Here is a 7,886-nt window from a genome sequence, read left to right on the forward strand (position 1 = left end):
TCAGTGATCATGGTTGAGGCATAAATATTATCTGGGGCCCAATGGAGAACTCCACAACACTCCTTCAAATATCTAGGAAATCCAACAGAAAGACGTCAGTAGATCCAACCAACCTGTTTACTTATACTCTACTCAAGACTGGAGTTCAAAATGTGGGTTAACACTCCAGTGAGTATTGAGGGAGTGCTGCACTGTCAGACGTTCCATCTTTCAGATGCGGTGTTGAACTCTGGCCCTGCCAATCGGTGTGTGTGGATGTAAATGGTCCCAATACCGCTCTCCCTGGAGTCTGAACTAATATACGTCCCCCAGCCAACATTAAAAAAGAACAGTTTATCTGATCATTTATCTTACTGCTGTTTCTGGAGGCTTGCTACAACAAATTGACTGCCACTTTTCCAAATTGCTGGTCATAAGGTCAGAAGTAGGGATGTTCACTGATGATTGCACAATATTCAGCGCCATTCGTGATATTGAAGCAGCCCGTGTCCAAATGCAGCAAGACCTGGGCAATATCCAGCCTTGGCTGACAACTGGCAAATAACATTGGTGCCACACAGGCGGTAGGCAATGACCATCTCCAAGAGAGGTTCTAACCATCACCACTTGACATTCAATGGCATTACCATCGCTGTGTTCACTGTCAGAATTCCAGGGTTATCAATGACCAGAAACTAAACTGGACTCACCATACTGTGCCTACAAGAGCAGGTCAGATGCTAAGAATCCTGCGACACGTAACTCATCCCTGACTCCCCAAAGCCTGTCCACCTGTAATACGTCCACAGAGGCAGAGGTCCCTTCACCAGAATCCTTTATTTACAACACCAACAGCAGAACGACCATGTGCACTCAGCTCACTGTCTACACTGGGAGTGCATTCAGCTCGCTGTCTACACCGGGAACATTCAGCTCACTGTCTACACTGGGAGTGCATTCAGCTCACTGTCTACACCGGGAGTGCACTCAGCTCACTGTCTACACCGGGAGTGCATTCAGCTCACTGTCTACACCGGGAGTGCACTCAGCTCACTGTCTACACCGGGAGTGCATTCAGCTCACTGTCTACACTGGAGTGCACTCAGCTCACTGTCTACACTGGGAGTGCATTCAGCTCGCTGTCTACACCGGGAGTGCACTCTGCTCACTGTCTACACCGGGAGTGCATTCAGCTCACTGTCTACACCGGGAGTGCATTCAGCACACTGTCTACACCGGGAGTGCATTCAACTCACTGTCTACACCGGGAGTGCACTCAGCTCACTGTCTACACTGGGAGTGCAGTCAGCTCGCTGTCTACACCGGGAGTGCATTCAGCTCACTGCCTACACCAGGAGTGCATTCAACTCACTGTCTACACTGGGAGTGCATTCAGCTCACTGTCTACACCGGGAGTGTACTCAGCTTGCTGTCTACACTGGGAGTGCATTCAGCTCGCTGACTACACCGGGAGTGCATTCAGCTCACTGTGTACACCGGGAGTGCATTCAGATCACTGTCTACACTGGGAGTGCATTCAGCTCACTGTCTACACCGGGAGTGCACTCAGCTTGCTGTCTACACCGGGAGCGCACTCAGCTCGCTGTCTACATTGGGAGTGCATTCAGCTCGCTGTCTACACCGGGAGTGCATTCAGCTCGCTGTCTACACCGGGAGTGCATTCAGCTCGCTGTCTACACCGGGAGTGCATTCTGCTCACTGTCTACACCGGGAGTGCATTCAGCTTGCTATCTACACTGGGAGTGCACTCAGCTTGCTGTCTACACCGGGAGTGCATTCAGCTCGCTGTCTACACCGGGAGTGCATTCAGCTCGCTGTCTACACCGGGAGTGCATTCAGCTCGCTGTCTACACTGGGAGTGCATTCAGCTCGCTGTCTACACCGGGAGTGCATTCAGCTCGCTGTCTACACCGGGAGTGCATTCAGCTCCCTGTCTACACCGGGAGTGCATTCAGCTCTCTGTCTACACCGGGAGTGCATTCAGCTCACTGTCTACACTGGGAGTGCATTCAGCTCGCTGTCTACACTGGGAGTGCGTTCAGCTCGCTGTCTACACTGGGAGTGCGTTCAGCTCACTGTCTACACTGGGAGTGCGTTCAGCTCGCTGTCTACGCTGGGAGTGCGTTCAGCTCGCTGTCTACACTGGGAGTGCACTCAGGTCACTGTCTGCACTGGGAGTGCATTCAGCTCACTGTCTACACTGGGAGTGCATTCAGCTCCCTGTCTACACCGGGAGTGCATTCAGATCACTGTCTACACTGGGAGTGCACTCAGCTCACTGTCTACACTGGGAGTGCATTCAGATCACTGTCTACACTGGGAGTGCATTCAGCTCGCTGTCTACACTGGTAGTGCATTCAGCTCGCTGTCTACACTGGGAGAGCATTCAGCGCGCTGTCTACACCGGGAGTGTACTCAGCTCGCTGTCTACACTGGGAGTGCATTCAGCTCACTGTCTACACTGGGAGTGCATTCAGCTCGCTGTCTACACCGGGAGTGCATTCAGCTCGCTGTCTACACCGGGAGTGCATTCAGCTCGCTGTCTACACCGGGAGTGCACTCAGCTTGCTGTCTACACTGGGAGTGCACTCAGCTCACTGTCTACAGAGGGAGTGCATTCAGCTCACTGTCTACACTGGGAGTGCACTCAGCTCACTGTCTACAGAGGGAGTGCATTCAGCTCGCTGTCTATACCGGGAGTGCACTCAGCTCACTGTCTACACTGGGAGTGCATTCAGCTCGCTGTCTACACTGGTAGTGCATTCAGCTTCCTGTCTACACTGGGAGTGCGTTCAGCTCGCTGTCTACACTGGGAGTGCGTTCAGCTCGCTGTCTGCACTGGGAGTGCACTCAGCTCACTGTCTGCACTGGGAGTGCATTCAGCTCACTGTCTACACTGGGAGTGCATTCAGCTCGCTGTCTACCCTGGGAGTGCATTCAGCTCGCTGTCTACACTGGGAGTGCATTCAGGTCGCTGTCAACACTGGGAGTACATTTAGCTCGCTGTCTACACTGGGAGTGCATTCAGCTCACTGTCTACACTGGGAGTACATTTAGCTCGCTGTCTACACTGGGAGTGCATTCAGCTCGCTGTCTACACTGGGTGTGCTTTCAACTCGCTGTCTACACCGGGAGTGCATTCAGCTTACTGTCTACACCGGGAGTGCATTTAGCTCACTGTCTGCACTGGGAGTGCATTCAGCTCGCTGTCTACACTGGGAGTGCATTCAGCTCGCTGTCTACACTGGGAGTGCATTCAGCTCGCTATCTACACCGGGAGTGCATTCAGCTTGCTGTCTACATCGGGAGTGCATTCAGCTCACTGTCTACACTGGGAGTGCATTCCGCTCGCTGTCTACACTGGGAGTGCATTCAGCCCGCTGTCTACACCGGGAGTGCATTCAGCTCGCTGTCTATACTGGGAGTGCATTCAGCTCGCTGTCTACACTGGGAGTGCATTCAGCTCACTGTCTACACTGGAGTGCACTCAGCTCACTGTCTACACTGGGAGTGCATTCAGCTTGCTGTCTACACCGGGAGTGCACTCTGCTCACTGTCTACACCGGGAGTGCATTCAGCTCACTGTCTACACCGGGAGAGCATTCAGCTCACTGTCTACACCGGGAGTGCATTCAACTCACTGTCTACACTGGGAGTGCATTCAGCTCACTGTCTACACCGGGAGTGCATTCAGCTCACTGTCTACACCGGGAGTGCACTCTGCTCACTGTCTACACTGGGAGTGCAGTCAGCTCGCTGTCTACACCGGGAGTGCATTCAGCTCACTGCCTACACCAGGAGTGCATACAACTCACTGTCTACACTGGGAGTGCATTCAGCTCACTGTCTACACTGGGAGTGCATTCAGCTCACTGTCTACACTGGGAGTGCATTCAGCTCCCTGTCTACACCGGGAGTGCACTCAGCTTGCTGTCTACACCGGGAGCGCATTCAGCTCGCTGTCTACATTGGGAGTGCATTCAGCTCGCTGTCTACACCGGGAGTGCATTCAGCTCGCTGTCTACACCGGGAGTGCATTCAGCTCACTGTCTACACCGGGAGTGCACTCAGCTCGCTATCTACACTGGGAGTGCACTCAGCTTGCTGTCTACACCGGGAGTGCACTCAGCTCACGGTCTACACCGGGAGTGCATTCAGCTCACTGTCTACACCGGGAGTGCATTCAGCTCTCTGTCTACACCGGGAGTGCATTCAGCTCGCTGTCTACACCGGGAGTGCATTCAGCTCACTGTCTACACTGGGAGTGCATTCAGCTCGCTGTCTATACTGGGAGTGCATTCAGCTCACTGTCTACACTGGGAGTGCGTTCAGCTCGCTGTCTACACTGGGAGTGCGTTCAGCTCGCTGTCTACACTGGGAGTGCATTCAGCTCCCTGTCAACACTAGGAGTGCATTCAGCTCGCTGTCAACACCGGGAGTGCACTCAGGTCACTGTCTGCACTGGGAGTGCATTCAGCTCACTGTCTACACTGGGAGTGCACTCAGCTCACTGTCTACACTGGGAGTGCATTCAGATCACTGTCTACACTGGGAGTGCATTCAGCTCGCTGTCTACACTGGTAGTGCATTCAGCTTGCTGTCTACACTGGGAGTGCATTCAGCTCGCTGTCTACACCGGGAGTGCACTCAGCTCGCTGTCTACACTGGGAGTGCATTCAGCTCACTGTCTACACCGGGAGTGCATTCAGCTCGCTGTCTACACCGGGAGTGCATTCAGCTCGCTGTCTACACCGGGAGTGCATTCAGCTCGCTGTCTACACCGGGAGTGCACTCAGCTCACTGTCTACACTGGGAGTGCATTCAGCTCACTGTCTACACCGGGAGTGCATTCAGCTCGCTGTCTAAACTGGGAGTGCACTCAGCTCACTGTCTACACTGGGAGTGCATTCAGCTCGCTGTCTACACTGGTAGTGCATCAGCTCCCTGTCTACACTGGGAGTGCGTTCAGCTCGCTGTCTACACTGGGAGTGCGTTCAGCTCGCTGTCTGCACTGGGAGTGCATTCAGCTCACTGTCTACCCTGGGAGTGCATTCAGCTCGCTGTCTACACTGGGAGTGCATTCAGCTCGCTGTCAACACTGGGAGTACATTTAGCTCGCTGTCTACACTGGGAGTGCATTCAGCTCACTGTCTACACTGGGAGTACATTTAGCTCGCTGTCTACACTGGGAGTGCATTCAGCTCGCTGTCTACACTGGGTGTGCTTTCAACTCGCTGTCTACACCGGGAGTGCATTCAGCTTACTGTCTACACCGGGAGTGCATTTAGCTCACTGTCTGCACTGGGAGTGCATTCAGCTCGCTGTCTACACTGGGAGTGCATTCAGCTCGCTGTCTACACTGGGAGTGCATTCAGCTCGCTATCTACACCGGGAGTGCATTCAGCTTGCTGTCTACATCGGGAGTGCATTCAGCTCACTGTCTACACTGGGAGTGCATTCCGCTCGCTGTCTACACTGGGAGTGGATTCAGCCCGCTGTCTACACCGGGAGTGCATTCAGTTCGCTGTCTATACTGGGAGTGCATTCAGCTCGCTGTCTACACTGGGAGTGCATTCAGCTCACTGTCTACACTGGGAGTGCATTCAGCTCGCTGTCTATACTGGGAGTGCATTCAGCTCGCTGTCCATACTGGGATGCACTCAGCTCACTGTCTACACTGGGAGTGCATTCAGCTCGCTGTCTACACCGGGAGTGCACTCTGCTCACTGTCTACACCGGGAGTGCATTCAGCTCGCTGTCTACACCGGGAGTGCATTCAGCTCGCTGTCTACACCGGGAGTACATTCAGCTCACTGTCTACACTGTGAGTGCATTCAGCTCACTGTCTACACCGGGAGTGCATTCAACTCACTGTCTACACTGGGAGTGCGTTCAGCTCACTGTCTACACCGGGAGTGCATTCAGCTCACTGTCTACACCGGGAGTGCACTCAGCTCACTGTCTACACTGGGAGTGCATTCAGCTCACTGTCTACACCGGGAGTGCATTCAACTCAATGTCTACACTGGGAGTGCACTCAGCTCACTGTCTACACTGGGAGTGCATTCAGCTCGCTGTCTACACCGGGAGTGCATTCAGCTCACTGCCTACACCAGGAGTGCATTCAACTCACTGTCTACACTGGGAGTGCATTCAGCCCACTGTCTACACCGGGAGTGTACTCAGCTTGCTGTCTACACTGGGAGTGCATTCAGCTCGCTGACTACACCGGGAGTGCATTCAGCTCACTGTGTACACCGGGAGTGCACTCTGCTCACTGTCTACACCGGGAGTGCCTTCAGCTCACTGTCTACACCGGGAGTGCATTCAACTCACTGTCTACACTGGGAGTGCATTCAGCTCACTGTCTACACCGGGAGTGCACTCAGCTCACTGTCTACACTGGGAGTGCATTCAGCTCACTGTCTACACCGGGAGTGCATTCAACTCACTGTCTACACTGGGAGTGCACTCAGCTCACTGTCTACACTGGGAGTGCATTCAGCTCGCTGTCTACACCGGGAGTGCATTCAGCTCACTGCCTACACCAGGAGTGCATTCAACTCACTGTCTACACTAGGAGTGCATTCAGCCCACTGTCTACACCGGGAGTGTACTCAGCTTGCTGTCTACACTGGGAGTGCATTCAGCTCGCTGACTACACCGGGAGTGCATTCAGCTCCCTGTCTACACCGGGAGTGCATTCAGCTCTCTGTCTACACCGGGAGTGCATTCAGCTCACTGTCTACACTGGGAGTGCATTCAGCTCGCTGTCTACACTGGGAGTGCGTTCAGCTCGCTGTCTACACTGGGAGTGCGTTCAGCTCACTGTCTACACTGGGAGTGCGTTCAGCTCGCTGTCTACGCTGGGAGTGCGTTCAGCTCGCTGTCTACACTGGGAGTGCACTCAGGTCACTGTCTGCACTGGGAGTGCATTCAGCTCACTGTCTACACTGGGAGTGCATTCAGCTCCCTGTCTACACCGGGAGTGCATTCAGATCACTGTCTACACTGGGAGTGCACTCAGCTCACTGTCTACACTGGGAGTGCATTCAGATCACTGTCTACACTGGGAGTGCATTCAGCTCGCTGTCTACACTGGTAGTGCATTCAGCTCGCTGTCTACACTGGGAGAGCATTCAGCGCGCTGTCTACACCGGGAGTGTACTCAGCTCGCTGTCTACACTGGGAGTGCATTCAGCTCACTGTCTACACTGGGAGTGCATTCAGCTCGCTGTCTACACCGGGAGTGCATTCAGCTCGCTGTCTACACCGGGAGTGCATTCAGCTCGCTGTCTACACCGGGAGTGCACTCAGCTTGCTGTCTACACTGGGAGTGCACTCAGCTCACTGTCTACAGAGGGAGTGCATTCAGCTCACTGTCTACACTGGGAGTGCACTCAGCTCACTGTCTACAGAGGGAGTGCATTCAGCTCGCTGTCTATACCGGGAGTGCACTCAGCTCACTGTCTACACTGGGAGTGCATTCAGCTCGCTGTCTACACTGGTAGTGCATTCAGCTTCCTGTCTACACTGGGAGTGCGTTCAGCTCGCTGTCTACACTGGGAGTGCGTTCAGCTCGCTGTCTGCACTGGGAGTGCACTCAGCTCACTGTCTGCACTGGGAGTGCATTCAGCTCGCTGTCTACCCTGGGAGTGCATTCAGCTCGCTGTCTACACTGGGAGTGCATTCAGGTCGCTGTCAACACTGGGAGTACATTTAGCTCGCTGTCTACACTGGGAGTGCATTCAGCTCACTGTCTACACCGGGAGTACATTTAGCTCGCTGTCTACACTGGGAGTGCATTCAGCTCGCTGTCTACACTGGGTGTGCTTTCAACTCGCTGTCTACACCGGGAGTGCATTCAGCTTACTGTCTACACCGGG

The sequence above is a fragment of the Scyliorhinus canicula genome, chromosome 2 (genome assembly GCF_902713615.1).
Source record: "Scyliorhinus canicula chromosome 2, sScyCan1.1, whole genome shotgun sequence".
Taxonomy (NCBI): domain Eukaryota; kingdom Metazoa; phylum Chordata; class Chondrichthyes; order Carcharhiniformes; family Scyliorhinidae; genus Scyliorhinus; species Scyliorhinus canicula.